The sequence below is a fragment of the Bufo bufo genome, chromosome 3, assembly GCF_905171765.1.
Source record: "Bufo bufo chromosome 3, aBufBuf1.1, whole genome shotgun sequence".
NCBI classification, from domain to species: domain Eukaryota; kingdom Metazoa; phylum Chordata; class Amphibia; order Anura; family Bufonidae; genus Bufo; species Bufo bufo.
In genome coordinates, this window is record NC_053391.1 from 212,923,258 (window position 1) to 212,946,376 (window position 23,119).

At 44.8% G+C, this 23,119-nt stretch overlaps 1 protein-coding gene across 1 annotated transcript in view; it reads right to left on the reverse strand.

Moving 5' to 3' along the window:
- Positions 1-23,119, reverse strand: part of SYT6 (synaptotagmin 6) — a 653,770-nt gene that overhangs the window by 529,869 nt on the left and 100,782 nt on the right. The gene's annotated exons all lie outside the window — the stretch shown is intronic.

Here is a 23,119-nt window from a genome sequence, read left to right on the forward strand (position 1 = left end):
TTTTTGTCCACTAGAAACATATCTAAGCGTGAATAGGACAAGTGGAATGGTGAAAAATAAGTGAAGTCCCTTTTCTGAGCTATGTTGCGCCCTCCAAACATCACTAGGTTCCTCTGCGTGTATAAAGCAGGAGAGATTTGTGTCAATTCGGCGGGTGGGATTTATCCACTATAGTAATATCTGCTTAGGATAAGCTTGCCCTGCCTTACAGTCTTGATTGTCCTCATCAGTGTATTCAAAAATGAGATTTTTGGAGCATACATATTCACTAGCGTGTAGGTGATGTTGTTAATTGCACATACTAGTATTAAGTTGCGGCCCTTTTTGTCCCCAATTTAATGAATCAGGGATTATTGAAATGAGTAGTGCTGAGCGAACATGCTTGGCACATCGCAGAGTTCAGCCGAACACCACATGTGCTCGAGTCAATGTATTTAAATGTCATTTAGCATCTATTTCTGAAAAGTTTCTGCTAGGATTTGAACTCACAAACCCTTGTACATTAGAGGCAAGGACCTTATCCTCTCAGCTATAAAGCTGAACTGTGTTAGAAAAACCTCATAGAAGTTTCTGATTTAGTGAGTATTCCTATTCAGCAGAAGAATTATTTTATATTTCTGTGCAGGTTAACATGTAGCTGTATAGTGTAGTGGTTAATGTCCTGGCCTCTAATGTACAAGCTTGGGAGTTTGAATCCCAAACATTTCAGAAATAAAGATTACATTTATATATTTTATTTAGTAATTGTAAAAAATGTATGGCACAAAATAAATGTGTAATTACAAAAAAAATATAATAATAATAAAAAAATAAAAAATAAAATATATATATATATATATATATATATATATATATATATTATATATTTATATAAAACAAATTCTGAAATGTTTCTGCCCGAATTTGAACTCCCAGGCTTGTACATTAGAGGCAAGAACCTTATCCTCTCAGCTATAAAGCTGAACACTAAACTATGTCAGTAAAACCTCATAGTAGTTTCTGATTTAGTGAGTGCATGTTAACATGTAGCTGTATAGTGTAGTGGTTAACATCCTTGCCTCTAATGTACAAGCTTAGGAGTTGGAATCCTGTCAGAAAAATTTCAGATTTTTATTTATATGTATAAGTTTTTAGCCATAATATATTTACATATATTATTATACTAGCTGAAGAACCCGGCTTCGCTCGGGTATATTTAATCTATTTCATTTAATGTTTGCGTGTGTTATTAAAAGATATCAACACTATCCACTATAACAGTGACATCTACAGCACCCAGCCCCTCAACACTGGCAGCCCACCCCCTTAACTTTGACCTTTACAGCAGCCTTCCCCTTTAACAGTGACTTTCACAGCATACCACCCGCTTGACAGTGATCTCCACAGGGGCCCGACCCCTTAACAGTTGCCTTTACTGGATCGGGGGCGGCTGAGGAGTGGGAGGGGGCGTGGCCTAACCAGATCAGGAGTGTGCCCTTTTGAACAGCATACTCTAAGACAGCAGCACTGTGCTGTCTGAGTGTGAGCTGCAGGGAGAAAGTCACCCTCCCTCCCACCCCAGCAGCTGACAGAAGTCGATTTTTACCTTCATTTTTTTCAATCCCTTTATGCTCAGGAGTGGAAGGGGGCATGTCCTAATCAGATAAGGGGTGTGGATTAGCAGGACCTGGGGGCGGAGTTTTAAGTATTTTGAGAGTGGACACATTGTGGCAGGGGGCGTGTCTGGGCTCCTTCCTGCAAGAGTGACGCCCCTCTGGGCACCTTACTGGCTCATTTGCATACCAAATAAACTGGATTTTCAGAGGATAAAACATCTATTGCTGGAACAAAGGCACATCTTGAAATAAGGTACTAAGTGCTATTAGTGGATATGTAGAGAGAATCTCTAAATCGCACATCCTCATACCTATGCTTCTGATATACAACTGTTTTCAATTATCAGCATTTCTTATGATAAAACATGGCTATACAGCGATGCTATCAATCATTTGCTGTGCACTATAAAGAGACAATTAGTATACAGTTTGAGCAAAGCGCATAGGCCCACTTACCGCGACAAGGTTGCCTCTTGTTTAAGTGGGAACCTACTCTAACCATGGCGCAGAGCCGTGCGGCGACCACCACGCCTCCATTTAAAAAGCACCTGAGCCACATGGGGAGGAGTGCTGATTCAGGGGAGGGGGGAAAAGAAGTTTATAGCATAAATTTTTCCCCCCTCCCCTGAATCAGCACTCCTCCCCATGTGGCTCAGGTGCTTTTCAAATTAGCAGAAGTCTGCAAAGGGTCTATAAATTCCTACCACATCTCAGTTGGAGTTCCTGAGAGGCTGTGAACAGGTGAGCCATTTGCACCAGTTCACATGCGGCGCTGGACGGCGGCCGTCTCTGCTTCTGTGCCGTGCTGGTGGAGTGATGGGATCCGGGGCCCATGTGGCCTCACTGTATAGTGGGGCTGCTGTGCGGCTGCTGGATCCCATTGCCTGCTGGAGCGGTGTGGAGGCGTGGTGGTCGCCGCACGCTCTGCGCCATGGTTAGAGTAGGTTCCCACTTAAACTAGAGGCAACCTTGTCGCGGTAAGTGGGCCTATGCGCTTTGATAAAACTGTATACTAATTGTCTCTTTATAGTGCACAGCAAATGATTGATAGCATCGCTGTATAGCCATGTTTTATCATAAGAAATGCTGATAATTGAAAACAGTTGTATATCAGAAGCATAGGTATGAGGATGTGCGATTTAGAGATTCTCTCTACATATCCACACTAAGTGCTATTAGGCCATGGCTTTACTTCAATAGCGATTATCCTTGTGACAGATTTCCTTTAAATCTCTCCTACAGCAGTGAAGATAAATGGCTGGGTTGTTATGGAAACCTGGAGTAAAACTCTGTATGTGGAGGCTGGAAGACCTGCGAGCTTCTATTTGCTGATAATGGTCATGTGATCAAGCTTCTATTGGCTAATGCAGTTTTGGGGAATATCTCAGGAACAGTACGTCCTAGAGAGCTGAGACCTGGTCTAAAACCTTCCCGGACACCTGATGTATCTGTGTGCCAAATTTGGTTATTGTAAATGCGATGGTGCGGATTCCTTTAGCGGACATACACATACACACACACACATACACTCAGCTTTATATATTAGATATTTAGAATACATACAGTCAGGTCCATAAATATTGGGACATCGACACAATTCTAGCATTTTTGGCTCTATATACCAGCACAATAGATTTGAAATGAAACGAACAAGATGTGCTTTAACTGCAGACTGTCAGCTTTAATTTGAGGGTATTTACATCCAAACCAGGTGACCGGGGTAGGAATTACAACAGTTTGCATATGTGCCTCCCACTTGTTAAGGTACCAAAAGTAATGGGACAGAATAATAATCATAAATCAAACTTTCACTTTTTAATACTTGGTTGCAAATCCTTTGCAGTCAATTACACCTGAAGTCTGGAACCTATAGACATCACCAGACGCTAGGTTTCATCCCTGGTGATGCTCTGCCAGGCCTCTACTGCAACTGTCTTCAGTTCCTGCTTGTTCTTGGGGCATTTTCCCTTCAGTTTTGTCTTCAGCAAGTGAAATGTATGCTCAATTGGATTCAGGTCAGGGGATTGACTTGGCCATTGCATAACATTCCACTTCTTTCCCTTAAAAAACTCTTTGGTTGCTTTGCAATATGCTTTGGGTCATTGTCCATCTGCACTGTGAAGCGTCGTCCAATGAGTTCTGAAGCATTTGGCTGAATATGAGCAGATAATATTGCCCGAAACACTTCAGAATTCATCCTGCTGCTTTTGTCAGCAGTCAGATCATCAATAAATGCAAGAGAACCAGTTCCATTGGCAGCCATACATGCCCACGCCATGACACTACCACCACCATGCTTCACTGATGAGGTGGTATGTTTAGGGTCATGAGCAGTTCCTTTCCTTCTCTATAGTCTTCTCTTCCCATCACTCTGGTACAAGTTGATCTTGGTCTCATCTGTCCATAGGATGTTGTTCGAGAACTGTAAAGGCTTTTTTAGATATCATTTGGCAAACTCTAATCTGGCCTTCCTGTTTTTGAGGCTCACTAATGGTTTACATCTTGTGGTGAACCCTCTGTATTTATTCTGGTGAAGTCTTCTCTTGATTGTTGACTTTCCCACACATACACCTACCTCCTGGATAGTGTTCTTGATCTGGCCAACTGTTGTGAAGGGTGTTTTATTCACCAGGGAAAGAATTCTTCGGTCATCCACCCCAGTTGTTTTCCGTGGTCTTCTGGATTTGCTGAGCTCACCGATGCATTCCTTCTTTTTAAGAATGTTCCAAACAGTTGTTTTGGCCACGTCTAATGTTTTTGCTATCTCTCTGATGGGTTTGTTCGTTTTTTTTTCATCCTAATAATGGCTTGCTTCACTGATAGTGACAGCTCTTTGGATCTCATCTTGAGAGTTGACAGCAACAGATTCCAAATGCAAATAGCACACTTGAAATAAACTCTGGACCTTTTATCAGCTCATTGTAATTGGGATAATGAGGGAATAACACACACCTGGCCATGGAACAGCTGAGAAGCCAATTGTCCCATTACTTTTGGCTCCTTAACAAGTGGGAGGCACATATGCAAACTGTTGTAATTCCTACACCGTTCACCTGATTTGGATGTAAATACCCTCAAATTAAAGCTGACAGTCTGCAGTTAAAGCACATCTTGTTCGTTTAATTTCAAATCCATTGAGGTTGTGTATAGAGCCAAAAATGTTAGAATTGTGTCGATGTCCCAATATTTATGGACCTGACTGTGTATATATATATATATATATATATATATATATATATATATACACTGCTCAAAAAAATAAAGGGAACATTTAAACAACAAAATGTAACTCCAAGTCAATCCCACTTCTGTGAAATCAAACTGTCCACTTAGGAAGAAACACTGAGTGACAATCAATTTCACATGCTGTTGTGCAAATGGGATAGACAACAGGTGGAAATTATAGGCAAATAGCAAGACACCCCCAATAAAGGAATGGTTCTGCAGGTGGTGACCACAGACCACTTCTCAGTTCCTATGCTTCCTGGCTGATGTTTTGGTCACTTTTGAATGCTGGCGGTTCTTTCACTCTAGTGGTAGCATGAGACGGAGTCTACAACCCACGAATAGAGGCAGAGATAGGGTTAATGAGGCCTGCTATATCACTGTGCAGGGTTGTTCTTAAGGGTATGAGCATATTTTACAAAGAATCCTCTGATATCATTTTGTCTGAAGTAGGGTTGTCTATGAAAGAACCAGTCTCAAAAAGATTGTGCAGAGTTTTTGTAATGGAGGCACTGACCTGACATGCTGTGTTCTGATCGAGCCTTGGTCTCTGCTTCATAGGGCTGCATGTGGGAGAGTCTCTAGTGTCGGGTGAGCCCACACTCTTGTTGTCCATGGCGCCTCGAGGCCGGAGTTGCTGCGTCATCTGGAGCTGGTGGCAGCGATGGAACCAGAGATTCCAGCATCGGTGGGGGATTGAGGTCTTGGGCAGGAGAGTTGGGTGCCGGGATCTCCACTGGAGAGATGCTCCATCCGGAGGCGGGCGATGTCGCTTGGCTGCTGTTGTCGGTGCCATCTTTAACCCGCTCCTTCTCAAAGTTATGCTGTAGGTTGTTGTTCAGCTTGGGGAGTTGCCTCTTTGTTTTCACCATGTTTCCTAGTTGGCTTCTGGCCAGTTCGGTTCAGAAGGAACCCAGAAGGTAAGAGGGAATGCTGCTATCTATTCGCGTGTTGCAGGAGTCCAAACACTATGCGGCAATCTTCCTCGGCAGCCTAGCCACACACCCCCAACTACAGCACTTTTGATTTTGGTGGAATTTAATGGGCCACAAATCAATTTTTTTTTAAGTATTCAACAAACTGGATATGAAATGAATTTCACGAAAGTTGCTCATCTCTACACCCTAAGTCTGTGCAGTGGTGGGAGGTGGAGAGGGTAGGAGTAGTAGTGCAGATAGGAGTTGCAGTAGTCATGAAGGCTGCTCTCCCTATGTTCCCTAAGGGTGTGCAATGATATGATGATGCAAATTATAGTGTAGTGTGGTACAATGATGAGATCAAGGGGTTAGTGCAACAAGTCCACTATACTTTCTGAAGCAATTCAATAGTTTGTTCACACAGGCACTGTACATGTTAAATGTGTAGTGTCCCACTACGTAAGGGTGGGCACTACTCAAGGGTCAATTGGGTCATGTTGTTCTCCACCTCCTGTGGAACATGATCATGGTATTTTGTATTACATTATAATGTGTATTTTATTGTTATTTCCTGTGTACCAGGCCTGTTAGGGGTGTAGTTTCTCCTCCCAAGCTGTAGAGGGAGCTAGGGACCCCCCTAGTATATATAGACAGGTCCAGTCCAGGGAAAGTGTGTGTAGTCAGAAGCCAAGATTTACTTCAGCCAGGTAGGAGCTGAGGTCTAGCTTCTAACATGCAGCAAGATAGCCCAGGATCCTAACCAGTTTCCAGGAGAAGAAGTTTCCTCCTGAAGTCATCCTGCATCAAGCAAAGTACAGAGCAGTGCTAATTGTATCCAGCCAAGTAGAAAGCTGAAAGGCAGAAGTTTATTTGCAGCAAGTGGATTTATACCAGAGGAAGGTTTCCCTACCCAAGGATAAAGCCAGCTATTAGGCATTCGGGCCTTGGAGAAAGTCAGACAGGATTCTGCAGAAAGTACAGCCTGATCTGTAAGTTGATTCCCTCTGAGTAATCTTGCTAGGATTCTACCTGCCATTAATGTAAAGCCTGCCATTAATGTAAAGCCTGTTACCAAATCTACTTCATATGGAACTGTCTGAACCCTATATATAGTTGAACTGTTCAGTAAAGAGGAGTTCTAGTTCACCATAAACGTGTGTACCTCAATTATTCCTCCAGCAATAATCGGTGTGCCACCGTTACCGGCACTGGCGTCACGAATTGTAAGGGATCTTGCCACCGGCACACTAAACTTCCAACACCCAGGGCACCTCACCTACCACCCGGCCTGGTCCCTATATTTAGAGAGTGCCCCAGAGGATCTATGTGCCAGCCTCTCTATCACTGCTGTACGCCTACCCAGGGTCTTCTACAAACTGTGAGTACTAAGAGCAACCCTCGTTCTGCCTATTAACCCGTGACCTCACATTCGCTCACCCTGAAGGACTGGCGTACTGCAAATGCAGCTTTTACAGTTGGCATATGCAATTTGTTTATAATTGACTTAATATTTCCCAGCTCAACTAGGGGGTGCAGCTTGCTTCTCTCAATCTCCTGAGTATAACACAGTCTCTAAACAAGTGATCAGGCAGTTTTTTTGCATGATGGCAAACTTGAAGATCATTAGATCCCACCACATACAAGGAAGTCTGAAGCTAAGATGCATGTGCAGTATCCCAAAATATAGTACTTGCAAAATGGTTTATTGAAATTTAATATAACAGTCAAGGTTACGAATCCTGACTTTACCCTTGTAGGAGGCTAGGAGATGGACCTAGATCTGCCCCTAGTTTATTCTAGTGTTTTATGAGAAATAGAGAGGAGCTATAGGTGCTCACTCCTTGTAAAGAATAGACCTAACTCCTAGAGGATTGCTATCACTGAGATATTTGCAACAAGAAAGACATCTCTACTTTATAGTACGCCAGAGAGGGAAAGAAGGAACTAAAAGATCCAGAATCTGCAAGGCTGAGCACTGGAGTCAGTCAGTAAGGTATTTACTGTTTAAGGCTGATAGAGACTTTACTGCAATGAGAGGACATTGCTAATACACCCTTTCAGACTTTGACATGATCCTGGACAGCCATATCTTAATTCTGTATCCCTCAGTAGAGACAAGTTTGTAAAAACCATATTGCCAGCATTAGGTTCTGCAGAGAGAGACTGTGGAAAGATTAATATAAGGAATAGCACAATCCCCATCATTATTCATATTCAGAAATTGCTATTGGGGAAGATTTAGAATATGAATTGTTTGGAACTGTGCATTGATACTGTTGTATATACTACAACTTTCAATCCGCATTTTAGTAAAGAGAGACTTCAAGGTATGCCTCCTCCTGGGCTGCAGTCCAGGCATTTACCTTCTGTGACAGAATGCTTTGCATTCTCACTTGTAGAACTGTTACATTCTCTGTAGAATCTAGTAACTTCTTCCCTGAAGGGAAGGCACATGCAGTATATTGTCCCTTTAAACAGCTCTGCTCCTTAACTGCTTTCACACTCACTCTCTGCATCTGCTGAGGAAATGGCAAGTCTGCCAGCCCTGCCTATGTACAGTAACTAGGTACCCACTGCTCTCTCATATACAGTCTATAAGACAAACAGTGCATAAAGTACAATACTGATATACAGGGTGGCCCACGAAAAAGTAGCCGGCCTCCAGCGTTAGTATGTGTCACTACCAGAGCTTTGAGAGATTCTCACAGCTCTGTTTCTCCACCCCTGTGATGATGTCACTACTAGAGTAAGGAGGAGTTCTCACTGCTCTGTTTCTCCGCCCCTGTGATGAAGTCTTTACTCTCTGTTTCCTTCCAGCTGTTCCTCCTGCAGTTGATTTCCCTGTCTTTAAATCACCCCTCCTCCTATTGTAGGGCGTGGATTATATTTCTCATTTCAGTTGTGGCTCTTGCTTGAGTATCTTCACTTGTAGCTATCAGTTCTCTGGACCTGTGTTCTGCTGCAGCAAGCACTCCGGATATTGCCAGCTGTCCTTTGATCCGTCTTCTCTGCGGCTGCAGCACCTTCAGCTAAGTGTGCAGACATTGTTGTGTACCTGGTTATTTTCTGACTGGATCTGAGGTGGCCACGGTTCCCTCCATATACTGAGCAGGGCACCGGTGGCCGTGCCCCTTCCACTATTGTAGGGGTTACAGTGGTCATCAGTCTTAGGTACGTGGGCATGCCTCGTTCCGTCATTTGGATCCGGGCATGTGCTTTAGCAGTATAGGGAGAGCTTTGAGGGTCTGACAGGGGTCACCCTTTATCCTCCCTAGTTTGGGTCCGGTCAGTAGCTCTTTTTACTGTGTTACTCTTGTTGCTCACATACAGCCGTGACATTATAATCCACCAAAACCGTCCTTTTTTTACATGGATCCGCTTTCTGGCCTGGTTGACCGCATGCAGGGTCTTTCTTTGGAAGTAGCGGATCTCCGTCAATCTATGACTCAGCTCCAAGCATTGGGCTCTGCTCCGGCTCATGGAGTCTGTTGCGAGCCAAAGGTCTCACTTCCGGAGACGTTCTCCGGGGGCAGTGAGAATTTTGTTCGCTTCAGAGAGGCATGCAAACTCCATTTTCGCTTGTGTCCCCACTCCTCTGGTAAGGAGGAGCAGAGGGTGAGGATTGTCATCTCCCTGCTCAGGGGTAATGCTCAGACTTGGGCTTTTTCGCTGCCATCAGGGGATCCCTCCCTTCGATCCGTGGAAAGATTTTTCGTGGCCCTGGGGCAGATATATGATGACCCGGATCGTGTTGCTCTGGCCGAATCTAACTTACGTGTTTTATGCCAGAACAAACTGTCTGCGGAACTTTATTGTTCTGAATTTCGGAGATGGGCAGCTGATTCAGGTTGGAATGATGCTGCACTCCGGAGTCAGTTCTGTCATGGTCTCTCAGAGAGATTGAAAGATGCGTTTGCTTTCCATGAGAGACCAACGCCCTTAGAGTCTGCCATGTCATTGGCGGTACGCCTTGACAGGCGTCTAAGAGAAAGAAACAAGACCTCTCTGTCCAGCCATTGTCAGTCTAGGGGCAATGGTGCGGACTCATTCAGTGTGCAGGGGCCTCATCCTGTCTCGCTCCCCTCTGAGGAGGAGCCCATGCAGCTAGGTCGACTTGCCCCTGATAAAAGAGGATTTAGTCCTCAGAGTATGGTGTGTTTTTGTTATGAGAGCAAGGTCATTTCTTGTGAGATTTTTGTCGATAGTGGAGCGGCCGTCAATCTTATTGACACTCAATTTGTAGCCATGCATGGTTTTCAGGTTTGCACATTAGAAAAGGATATACCTGTTTTTGCTATTGACTCTGCTCCACTCTCACAGAGATCTCTGAAGGGCATTGTTCACAATATCCGGCTAGCTGTAGGTGACACTCATGTGGAGGATATATCTTGTTTTGTCCTTAACGGATTGCCTTCTCCTCTAGTTTTGGGGTTACCCTGGCTCACTAGACATAACCCCACTATTGATTGGCAAGGAAGGCAAATAAATGAGTGGAGTGACTTTTGTAGAGAGAATTGTCTCACAGCGACTTTTGCAGAGGTGTCTACTAAAACTGTGCCATCATTTCTCTCTGATTTCTCGGACGTGTTTTCCGAGAGCGGTGTTCAGGAGCTACCTCCTCACCGGGAGTTTGACTGTCCCATTAACCTCATTCCCGGCGCCAAGCTGCCAAAAGCACGCCTCTACAATCTCTCACAACCGGAAAGAATCGCAATGCGAACTTATATCTCCGAGAGTCTCGATAAGGGGCATATTCGTCCCTCAAAGTCACCTGTGGCCGCGGGTTTTTTTTTTTGTTAAAAAAAAAGATGGCTCTCTGAGACCTTGCCTAGATTTTAGGGAGCTGAACCGTATCACGATTCGCGATCCCTATCCCCTTCCTCTGATCCCGGACCTCTTCAACCAAATTGTTGGGGCCAAGGTGTTTTCCAAATTGGATTTGAGAGGCGCGTACAACCTGGTCAGGGTCAGAGAGGGGGATGAATGGAAAACGGCCTTTAATACCCCTAACGGGCATTTCGAGAATCTCGTTATGCCTTTCGGCCTGATGAATGCTCCGGCCGTCTTTCAGCATTTTGTTAATAGTATTTTCTACCATTTAATGGGGAAATTTGTATTGGTGTATGTTGAGGATATTTTGATTTTTTTCCCCTGATGTTCACACCCATCAGGATCATCTTTTTCAGGTTCTGCAGATTCTGCGGGAAAATAAATTGTACGCCAAGCTGGAGAAATGTCTTTTTATGGTATCGGAGATTCAATTTCTGGGTTTTCTCCTCTCTGCTTCTGGTTTTCGCATGGATCCGGAGAAGGTCCGTGCTGTACTTGAGTGGGAGCTTCCTGAGAATCAGAAGGCATTGATGCGCTTTCTGGGTTTTGCGAACTATTACAGAAAGTTCATTTTGAATTATTCCTCTGTTGTCAAACCCCTTACTGACATGACAAAAAAGGGGGCGGATTTTTCCTCTTGGTCGGAGGAGGCGCTTGCAGCCTTTTCTAAGATTAAAGAGAGTTTTGCATCTGCTCCCGTCTTGGTGCATCCCGATGTTTCCTTACCTTTTATTGTTGAGGTGGATGCTTCCGAGGTGGGTGTGGGTGCAGTTTTGTCCCAGGGCCCTTCTCCTGCCAAATGGCGACCCTGTGCCTTTTTCTCTAAAAAACTCTCCCCGGCAGAGAGAAACTATGATGTGGGAGATAGGGAGTTGTTGGCCATCAAGTTGGCTTTCGAGGAATGGCGCCATTGGTTGGAGGGGGCCAGGCACCCTATCACCGTTTTTACCGACCATAAGAATCTGGCATACTTGGAGTCGGCCAGGCGTATGAATCCGAGACAGGCCAGATGGTCTCTGTTCTTCTCCAGATTCAATTTTGTCGTTACATTCCGACCTGGGATCAAAAATGTGAAGGCTGATGCTCTCTCTCACTGTTTTCCGGGAGGAGGAAACTCCGAGGACCCGGGTCCCATTTTGGCGGAGGGGGTAGTTGTTTCTGCTCTATATTCCGATTTGGAGGCCGAGGTCCAGGCTGCCCAGACTGAGGCACCTGCCCGTTGTCCTTCTGGGAAGTTGTTTGTGCCTCCTGAGCTACGTCACAAACTCTTCAAGGAGCATCATGATACGGTTCTTGCTGGTCACCCCGGGAGTAGAGCCACGGTAGATCTCATTGCTCGGAGATTTTGGTGGCCGGCTCTTCAGTCGGTGGAGGGTTTTGTGGCTGCTTGTGAGACGTGTGCTCGCGCTAAGGTCCCTCGTTCACGGCCTTCAGGTTCCCTTCTCCCGTTACCCATACCTTCCCGTCCTTGGACACACCTGTCCATGGACTTTATCACGGATCTTCCTCGTTCCTCGGGGAAGTCAGTGATCCTGGTGGTGGTGGACCGTTTTAGCAAGATGGCTCATTTCGTACCTTTCCCTGGTTTACCCAATGCTAAAACGTTGGCGCAAGCTTTTGTCGACCATATTGTTAAATTGCACGGCATTCCCTCTGATATTGTTTCCGATAGAGGCACGCAGTTTGTGTCCAGGTTCTGGAAGGCTTTCTGTTCTCGCCTGGGGGTTCGGCTGTCTTTCTCTTCTGCTTTTCACCCGCAGTCGAATGGTCAGACTGAGCGCCTCAATCAGAATCTGGAGACATATTTGCGCTGTTTTGTGGCAGAGAACCAGGAGGATTGGTGTTCATTTCTCCCTCTTGCTGAGTTTGCTCTGAACAACCGTCGTCAGGAATCTTCTGATAAGTCACCATTCTTTGGTGCATATGGGTTCCATCCGCAGTTTGGGACATTCTCAGGAGGGGCTCTTTCTGGTTTACCTGAGGAGGAGAGATTTTCCTCGTCTTTGTCTACCATTTGGCAAAAGATTCAGAGTAATCTTAGAAAGATGAGTGAGAAGTATAAGCGTGTGGCTGATAAGAGACGTGTGCCTGGTCCGGACCTGAATGTGGGTGATCTGGTGTGGTTGTCTACAAGAAATATTAAACTGAAGGTTCCCTCCTGGAAATTGGGTCCCAAGTTTATTGGGCCTTATAAAATCTTGTCAGTCATCAATCCTGTTGCCTTCCGTCTTGATCTTCCACGGGTTTGGAAGATACATAATGTATTTCACAGATCTCTCTTAAAACCATATGTCCAGCCCACGGTACCCTCCATTTTGCCTCCTCCTCCGATTTTGGTTGATGGCAATCTGGAGTTTGAGGTTTCCAGAATTGTGGACTCTCGCATTGTCCGCGGTTCTCTTCAGTACCTCGTTCATTGGAAGGGTTATGGTCCTGAGCAGAGGATGTGGGTTCCGGTGTCGGACATTAAAGCCACTCGCCTCATCAGGGCATTTCATAGGGCTCATCCTGAGAAGGTGGGTCCTGGGTGTCCGGAGTCCACCCGTAGAGGGGGGGGTACTGTCACTACCAGAGCTTTGAGACGTTCTCACAGCTCTGTTTCTCCACCCCTGTGATGATGTCGCTACTAGAGTAAGGAGGAGTTCTCACTGCTCTGTTTCTCCGCCCCTGTGATGAAGTCTTTACTCTCTGTTTCCTTCCTTCCAGCTGTTCCTCCTGCAGTTGATTTCCCTGTCTTTAAATCACCCCTCCTCCTATTGTAGGGCGTGGATTATATTTCTCATTTCAGTTGTGGCTCTTGCTTGAGTATCTTCACTTGTAGCTATCAGTTCTCTGGACCTGTGTTCTGCTGCAGCAAGCACTCCGGATATTGCCAGCTGTCCTTGGATCCGTCTTCTCTGCGGCTGCAGCACCTTCAGCTAAGTGTGCAGACATTGTTGTGTACCTGGTTATTTTCTGACTGGATCTGAGGTGGCCACGGTTCCCTCCATATACTGAGCAGGGCACCGGTGGCCGTGCCCCTTCCACTATTGTAGGGGTTACAGTGGTCATCAGTCTTAGGTACGTGGGCATGCCTCGTTCCGCCATTTGGATCCGGGCATGTGCTTTAGCAGCATAGGGAGAGCTTTGAGGGTCTGACAGGGGTCACCCTTTATCCTCCCTAGTTTGGGTCCGGTCAGTAGCTCTTTTTACTGTGTTACTCTTGTTGCTCACATACAGCCGTGACAGTATGACAAGATGAACGAGCAAGTAGATTGTATTTTTTAATTACCCACAAGTCACAAAAGATGCTGAAAGTGGTCCCCGTTCATGTCTATGCATCTTTGGGCACGTCGTATTATGCTGACTGATACTGCGTACGCTTTCTGTTTTAAATTTCCCCACAGATAAAATTCACATGTGGACAAGTCTGGGGAACATGGTGGCCATAACTCCTTGCTCATAGTGCGCTCTTCCGTAAACAGTTCATGAACCTGTGCCAGTGAGATCCGTGAGGTGTGGCATGTTGACCCATCTTGGCGCAAGCTTTTGTCGACCATATTGTTAAATTGCACGGCATTCCCTCTGATATTGTTTCCGATAGAGGCACGCAGTTTGTGTCCAGGTTCTGGAAGGCTTTCTGTTCTCGCCTGGGGGTTCGGCTGTCTTTCTCTTCTGCTTTTCACCCGCAGTCGAATGGTCAGACTGAGCGCCTCAATCAGAATCTGGAGACATATTTGCGCTGTTTTGTGGCAGAGAACCAGGAGGATTGGTGTTCATTTCTCCCTCTTGCTGAGTTTGCTCTGAACAACCGTCGTCAGGAATCTTCTGATAAGTCACCATTCTTTGGTGCATATGGGTTCCATCCGCAGTTTGGGACATTCTCAGGAGGGGCTCTTTCTGGTTTACCTGAGGAGGAGAGATTTTCCTCGTCTTTGTCTACCATTTGGCAAAAGATTCAGAGTAATCTTAGAAAGATGAGTGAGAAGTATAAGCGTGTGGCTGATAAGAGACGTGTGCCTGGTCCGGACCTGAATGTGGGTGATCTGGTGTGGTTGTCTACAAGAAATATTAAACTGAAGGTTCCCTCCTGGAAATTGGGTCCCAAGTTTATTGGGCCTTATAAAATCTTGTCAGTCATCAATCCTGTTGCCTTCCGTCTTGATCTTCCACGGGTTTGGAAGATACATAATGTATTTCACAGATCTCTCTTAAAACCATATGTCCAGCCCACGGTACCCTCCTTTTTGCCTCCTCCTCCGATTTTGGTTGATGGCAATCTGGAGTTTGAGGTTTCCAGAATTGTGGACTCTCGCATTGTCCGCGGTTCTCTTCAGTACCTCGTTCATTGGAAGGGTTATGGTCCTGAGCAGAGGATGTGGGTTCCGGTGTCGGACATTAAAGCCACTCGCCTCATCAGGGCATTTCATAGGGCTCATCCTGAGAAGGTGGGTCCTGGGTGTCCGGAGTCCACCCGTAGAGGGGGGGGTACTGTCACTACCAGAGCTTTGAGACGTTCTCACAGCTCTGTTTCTCCACCCCTGTGATGATGTCGCTACTAGAGTAAGGAGGAGTTCTCACTGCTCTGTTTCTCCGCCCCTGTGATGAAGTCTTTACTCTCTGTTTCCTTCCTTCCAGCTGTTCCTCCTGCAGTTGATTTCCCTGTCTTTAAATCACCCCTCCTCCTATTGTAGGGCGTGGATTATATTTCTCATTTCAGTTGTGGCTCTTGCTTGAGTATCTTCACTTGTAGCTATCAGTTCTCTGGACCTGTGTTCTGCTGCAGCAAGCACTCCGGATATTGCCAGCTGTCCTTGGATCCGTCTTCTCTGCGGCTGCAGCACCTTCAGCTAAGTGTGCAGACATTGTTGTGTACCTGGTTATTTTCTGACTGGATCTGAGGTGGCCACGGTTCCCTCCATATACTGAGCAGGGCACCGGTGGCCGTGCCCCTTCCACTATTGTAGGGGTTACAGTGGTCATCAGTCTTAGGTACGTGGGCATGCCTCGTTCCGCCATTTGGATCCGGGCATGTGCTTTAGCAGCATAGGGAGAGCTTTGAGGGTCTGACAGGGGTCACCCTTTATCCTCCCTAGTTTGGGTCCGGTCAGTAGCTCTTTTTACTGTGTTACTCTTGTTGCTCACATACAGCCGTGACAGTATGACAAGATGAACGAGCAAGTAGATTGTATTTTTTAATTACCCACAAGTCACAAAAGATGCTGAAAGTGGTCCCCGTTCATGTCTATGCATCTTTGGGCACGTCGTATTATGCTGACTGATACTGCGTACGCTTTCTGTTTTAAATTTCCCCACAGATAAAATTCACATGTGGACAAGTCTGGGGAACATGGTGGCCATAACTCCTTGCTCATAGTGCGCTCTTCCGTAAACAGTTCATGAACCTGTGCCAGTGAGATCCGTGAGGTGTGGCATGTTGACCCATCTTGTTGGAAAAAGCAAGATATTTTTTATTCTGCAGCATCACTGGTGAAGAGCTGCAAGCAGTATTAGCCAACATAATCCGGCATACCCAAAGATGCATAGATGTCAATGGGAGCCACTCTCTGCATCTTTTGTGACTTGTGAGTAATTAAAAATATAAATAAATCCACTTGCTCGTTCATCTTGTCATACTATTGCTGGAGGTGGGCCACTTTTTGGTGGGCCACCCTGTAGTAAGATTAATTAAACATAATAAAATCTTGGCTATACCTAAGTTGCAATATTTGGTATCAAAGCTAGATGGCTACAGAGGGGATGGAATTCCTTTGCTTTGGTTTTCCCATGTTTCCATATCCTTATTGAGTGCAGATGCATACTATGAGGATATACATTTATTAAAACTTGCAGTGAAGACACAATGTTATGACTGTATAGGCATTACTTCATTTTTATCTACTTTCTATTTTATGAACTAGACCATTTAGCCTTCCAAACAAAATCTTTCTCCTGCAGTAGTTTTGCCCTCAGAAGGCTTTCCCTCATGTCAGCCCTATTATTTGCACAGTAAATTGTTGTATTCATATACATGTTAATAGGGCATCTGGAAGTTCTTAGGAACTGATGATTTACCTCCTTATTGTCTGTGATGTCACCCATAAATAATAGGTTTTTAATTATTCACAAGTATGATGTCACATTTATAAATTATAAAGCAGAATTCAATGTTCAGACTGCTGTAGGCTGTTTTATTCCCTGTATGGGCAATTTCCAAGAGAAGGGGAACAAAAGCAAGTACCAAGCTAAAAATAACATATGAGAGAACAGTAAGTGAAGTAATAGAAAGAAACACTGAACACATAGAGGTTGCAAGGTACTCTCACACTGCTCCTGGCACTTTCCACTATACTAAAGCTTGTTTTTGAATGGACTTTTCAAAATGCTGAGTTGTTCTGTACAAGGGACTAAAATAATAATCTGCACAAAGTCAGCTCCAGCCAGTGAAAACAATTTAGCTTTGTTTGCAGTGTAAAAATCTATACAAGAAAAGGCATATTGTCCATAACCAACCTATTTGTTCCTAGAGTCTTCAGGTGGGCTAGTCCACCAATACAAATTTTGAGACCAACAATTTTTTATAGATATAAAATAAGGCAAATATCAACCATTCTCAATGACACAATAAGTAGAGATTCGATTAGGTCGGTTCGCCAAATTTTCCAAAAAGCTTTAATCTGAATTTATTTGTGGCGAATTGCGTTAAAAAAACAGCTATTTCCTGGCTGCAGAGAGTAGAACACTGTGCCTTGCAGAAACACGCATAGGGAGTCTACTATGGTAGTGAAACAATACTGTCAGTATGACATACAGATGACAGGCGACACTTTTAGAATCACTGCACACTTCACTTACCATATTTTTCGCTTTATAAGACACACCTGATGATAAGATGTACCTAGGTTTTTGAGGAGGAAAATAAATAAGAAAAAAATATTTTGAACCAAAATGTGTGCTTTTGGTGGGTTTTGAACTAATGGTGGTCTGTGGATGACACTATTATGGGGGATTTGTGGATGACTATGTTATGGAGGGGCGAAAAAACAGGGATGAACAGCACTCCTAAGTAACAGTGCGGTGGGTGCACGTCTCCGGGGGGTGGTAAAAATACCCCCAATTCAGTGTACATAACAAAGGATGAGAAAAAATTAAAAACTGGAGACAGCATGTCCAAAGTGATGGAATTTAATCCGGATGCAATGTTTCGGCTCAAAACAGCCTTTGTCAAGTATGCACATACACCAAATGGTGGGGTTATAAATACTTACAAGGTAATCACATACAGTACAGACCAAAAGTTTGGACACACCTTCTCATTCAAAGAGTTTTCTTTATTTTCATGACTATGAAAATTGTAGATTCACACTGAAGGCATCAAAACTATGAATTAACACATGTGGAATTATATACATAACAAACAAGTGTGAAACAACTGAAAATATGTAATATTCTAGGTTCTTTAAAGTAGCCACCTTTTGCTTTAATTACTGCTTTGCACACTCTTGGCATTCTGTTGATGAGCTTCAAGAGGTAGTCCCCTGAAATGGTTTTCACTTCACAGGTGTGCCCTGTCAGGTTTAATAAGTGGGATTTCTTGCCTTATAAATGGGGTTGGGACCATCAGTGGCGTTGAGGAAAAGTCAGGTGGATACACAGCTGATAGTCCTACTGAATAGACTGTTAGAATTTGTATTATGGCAAGAAAAAAGCAGCTAAGTAAAGAAAAACTAGTGGCCATCAATACTTTAAGAAATGAAGGTCAGTCAGTCAGCCGAAAAATTGGGAAAACTTTGAAAGTAAGGGCTATTTGACCATGAAGGAGAGTGATGGGGTGCTGCGCCAGATGACCTGGCCTCCACAGTCACCGGACCTGAACCCAATCAAGATGGTTTGGGGTGAGCTGGACTGCAGAGTGAAGGCAAAAGGGCCAACAAGTGCTAAGCATCTCTGGGAACTCCTTCAAGACTGTTGGAAGACCATTTCAGGGGACTACCTCTTGAAGCTCATCAAGAGAACGCCAAGAGTGTGCAAAGCAGTAATCAAAGCAAAAGGTGGCTACTTTGAAGAACCTAGAATATGACATATTTTCAGTTGTTTCACACTTGTTTGTTATGTATATAATTCCACATGTGTTAATTCATAGTTTTGATGCCTTCATAGTCATGAAAATAAAGAAAACTCTTTGAATGAGAAGGTGTGTCCAAACTTTTGGTCTGTACTGTAGGTGGGAGGAACCCCTCTGACCCAATTACTTTCATTGAGGTCAAGGGGCGTGTATAGCTTAGTACATAAACATACAGTGAGCATATAGTGATTTTTAAAACGTGGGAGGTACCTGTGTTCTTCCTTAGTCTCCATTATGTAAGCCCATGTGGGACGCCTAGCCTGTATGCCGCGGTGGAACGCAGTTGCGTTCCACGGTATTATTTCCGGAAGCGAACTTCCGCTTCCGCTCCTCTATGCTTGCGTCTACATATACATCCAAAATATAGAGAGATGGAGTAAAGCGGGCCCCGCAAGTGTTTTTTATTAAGTGCAGCGGGCCCTCCCTATATTTTGTGTGGTTGCGCTGCGCTTACTTGTCAGCGCGAGACCCGTGACCTCCGCGGCGGGTCTCGCGGGATCACAGCAGCCAGGAATGACGAGCCCGCCGGCAGCCTCAGCCCTCAAGTGAGGAGAGCGGAACAAACAAGAGTAGGTAGTCTTTTTTTTTTATGTAAAAAATGGCAAACACCGGCGTCCGGCTTCATACGGAGGGGGGACATGAATGATGATCAGTGGTGTCGTGAGGCAGTGTGTCTGAATTCAGAAGGGCCCGGACCGGCCATAATAGGGCAGCAAATAATGAGGAGCCCGGGGGCAAATGAAAATGAAATACTCTGTGGCCAAAAAACTAAATTTATAGAGGGAGTGGCCGGGGGCAAAATGAAATATAGTAAGAGTCTCACTATATTTCAATTGCCCCCATTCCTTCTATATATTTTTAATTTTTTGCCCACAGAGTATTTCATTTTCATTTTGCCCCCTCATTATTTGCTGCCCCTGGCTGCCCTTATATGGCCGGCGCGGGCCCCCCCTTTCTGAATTCAGACACACTGCCGCACGGCACCACTGATCATCATTCATCTCCCCCCCATCCCTCATATCAAGCCAGTGTGTGCCATATGTGGCGAAAGCCACTTCGCCACTGTGTTTTGGAGGGGGCAGGAGGCGGGCAAACAGCCCCCTCCAAAACACCGTGGATTATGGCCCATACTAACTTTGAAGGAGAAGATAGACCGGCCGTTACACCATACATTAAAAAATAAATAAAAAACACTCTAGTGACTAGATGTATTGGTTCATACAAAGGGGGAAAGGGTATGGTTAGGGGCAGAGGCTGGTGGGGGGGGGGGGCGGAGGCTCACGAGGGGGGCCCCAATTCAAAGTTTGCCCTGCGGCCCATATAACACTAGTTACGCCCCTGTGCATTGTTATGGGGGATCTGTGGATGACACTATTTTGGGGATCTGTGGATGACACACTGTTATTGGGGCATCTGTGGATGATGCATTGTTATGGGGGATCTGTGGATGACACTGTTATGGGAGATCTGTGGATGATACTGTTATGGGGATCTGTGGATGATACACTGCTATGGGGTGATCTGTGGATGACACTGTTATAGGGGGGATCTGTGGATGACACCTATATAGCATCTTATGCTGGTCCCCTCTGTGTCATCTCATGTCCCTGTGTAAATAGTGACACTCGATGTATCAGTGTCAGCAATGTAAAAATTGCACCATCTGCTTTATAAGATGCACTGCCATTCAACCCCTACACACTTTTTGGGGAAAAAAGTGTGTCTTATAAAATGAAAAATATGGTATTTGGGCAGTTATGGGACCAAAACTGACCAAATAACTAAAGTGTGAACTCAGCCTTATAGGTCAATGTTAGCGCCAGGTATATAGAACCGTGCAGAGGCTCAGATCCTACTATAGCGTGAAAAAGTGCACTCATTTTACACCGTCGTCAGCTGATTTCAGAACGGCTAATTAAGACATATTCTTTTTCCTATTAATATACTCCCCCAAAAAAGTGAAACAATGTAAAATCAATGCAGAGCGGCTAATGGGACGTACGTATCTTTCCTATTAATACACCCCACAAATGGCTGTAGTACAATGTAACTTCACCACTGAACGGCAATTAGGACATATATTATTTCCTTGTTTTTTTTTTACTATTAATTAACCCCCCACAAAAAAGTATAACAATCAAAATTCACCGCAGAACGGCTACTAGGACGGAGGTATCTTTCCTGTTAATACAATGTAACTTCACCGCAAAACGACAATTATGACATATTTTTTCCTATTAATACACCCCCTCAAAAAGAGTAAAACAATGTAAAATCAATGCAGAACAGCTAATAGGACAGACATATCTTTTCTATTAATACACCCCGTACATGGCTGTATCACACAGAACTTGCACCCAAGTAGCAAACAAGGTTTGCTAGAATTAATGACCTATCATGCAGTGCAAACCTAAAAGCAGCAGTATAACTGCAATTTGGAATCCCAATTAGTGCAAAAAGTCTTTCCTAGCACTGTCCCTAGCGCCTGCTGACGTCTCTCCCTGCACTAAGTACACTGGAAAATGGCTGAATCCAAAATGGCTAAAGCTATTTATTGGGCTGTGACATCACAGGGCTGGCTGGCTGCTGATTGGTTGCATGCATGGCATTGTGGGTGATCCCTCGTTCCCAGAGTTCTTTGCTCCATGTCCTAACACGTGCAGCAGCCATTTTAGGGAAAAATGCGATTCATTACCACGAAGCACAAGGAAATTTGGCTCATCCAGGTGAGCCTTTTTCACCAGCAGATTAATTATCTGTCAAAAAGGTCCCACCGATGAGTGCTGCTCTCCCTCTTATTTTCTTTCTGTGGCTCTGAGAGAGGTAGCCGTACTCACAGTTCATTGTGGCAGTCTTCCCTCTGGCATTTCCTGGGGCTGTGAAGTGAGTGGAGGGCACACTTTTTCTTCTTTTGGGACACTTTCTGACTTTTTGGGGCTCCTGTCTGATGGTATTTGGGCTGCCCTTGATGCAATGCAGGAGGATGCCTTGGATGCTGGGCCAGTGGGTGGATGATGGAGCCACTAATCCAGGCCTAGTTTACTGACAATTAAGAACAGTCTCTTTACTGAGGATGATGAGAGTTGCAGTACAAACAGCAGCATCAGGCACAGTTCCAAAGTATATCACAGTATAATCATCTCCCAATAACTGTGTGTGGACAGCAACAATGATGTTAGCAGTAGTCCTTGACCTCTTTGTAAAGACTTTGCTATTCTTTAAAATTGACCACGGGTGTGCAAAACTATCATAATCAGTACTGCAGTTCCCACAGCAGGGTGCAGATCCTCAAATTGATGGGCAATCCATTATATAAGTGTGGTGTGTGCTCTCAGCACATACCCTCTCTACAAACAGCAAAGTCTTTTGCCATAAATGAGCATACCTTTGCTAATAAACACAGAGTGTGATTCTAGATAGTCTACAGATATCTGTTCTCTGTCCCTCAGGGGTTCTCCTAGCACAGTTGCTGTTCTCTGGCAGCTTCCACTCTCCAAAGGAATGATATTATTTCCTGGAGAAAAGATTCACTTTCTTCACACAGGCTTTAGCCAGACACAAAGGCTTCTACTGCTCTCACCTGCAGAGCCAGACTAGGCAGACTAAACAAGCTACAATTAACTAGATAGGGGCATGTCCAGCACATCACACTGGCAACTATACCAGAAGGCTGCCATATTAACTATTTGTTTGCCTAGATTCAGCCATGTGGGATATACAGTGCATAGAGCAATGCATTAAACCTTTTAGCAATTGTTAACCATTTGCAGTCAACCTCTGGGGCACTGCATATTCTCTTCTCCTCACTACTAAACATGCAGAAAGTTCTTAGGAGGTTGGGAGTGGTAGTGACCCTGTTGAGATGTTGTATCCAAAGGTACTCCTTCAGGCCGTTGATCGCTGGAAATCGGGCCAGTGGAAATGTAGACTGAAGATTCACGCCAGTAGTGAACATGTAAAAGTCTCACATTCACAGTGGTGGTGTTGACCACCACGGAATCCAAGCAATTGCATGGGGCCCCTTGACAGGTGAGTCAGATAGTGCCACACCTTTCAACGGGACACAGGAGTTTACAGCTCCTGTCCCCACTATTCACTCTCGTAGGCCTGAACCCTTTGAGTCAGTACAATAGAGTAGGTAGTCTCAGTCAACGTGACCTCCTTCTCCAGGTCTTAGACAGCGCAATAATTTAGTCCGCCTGCTCCTGGTGTAAGCTGCCGTGACAACATCATCGCACAGGTAGAGGTGATGATGTCACTGCACCGCCTGCATTGGGACAAAGGCCCCACATCGCAGATGGCAACATTGAGCAGTGGAGTGAGGTGAATACTTTATTTTTTTTCCCTTTTGACACTTCAATACAGAGGGGAGGGCAGTATAAATAAGGGCAGCACTCCTGGGGGCATTATAGACATACTAGGGGCAGAACAGTGGGAGGACATTGTAA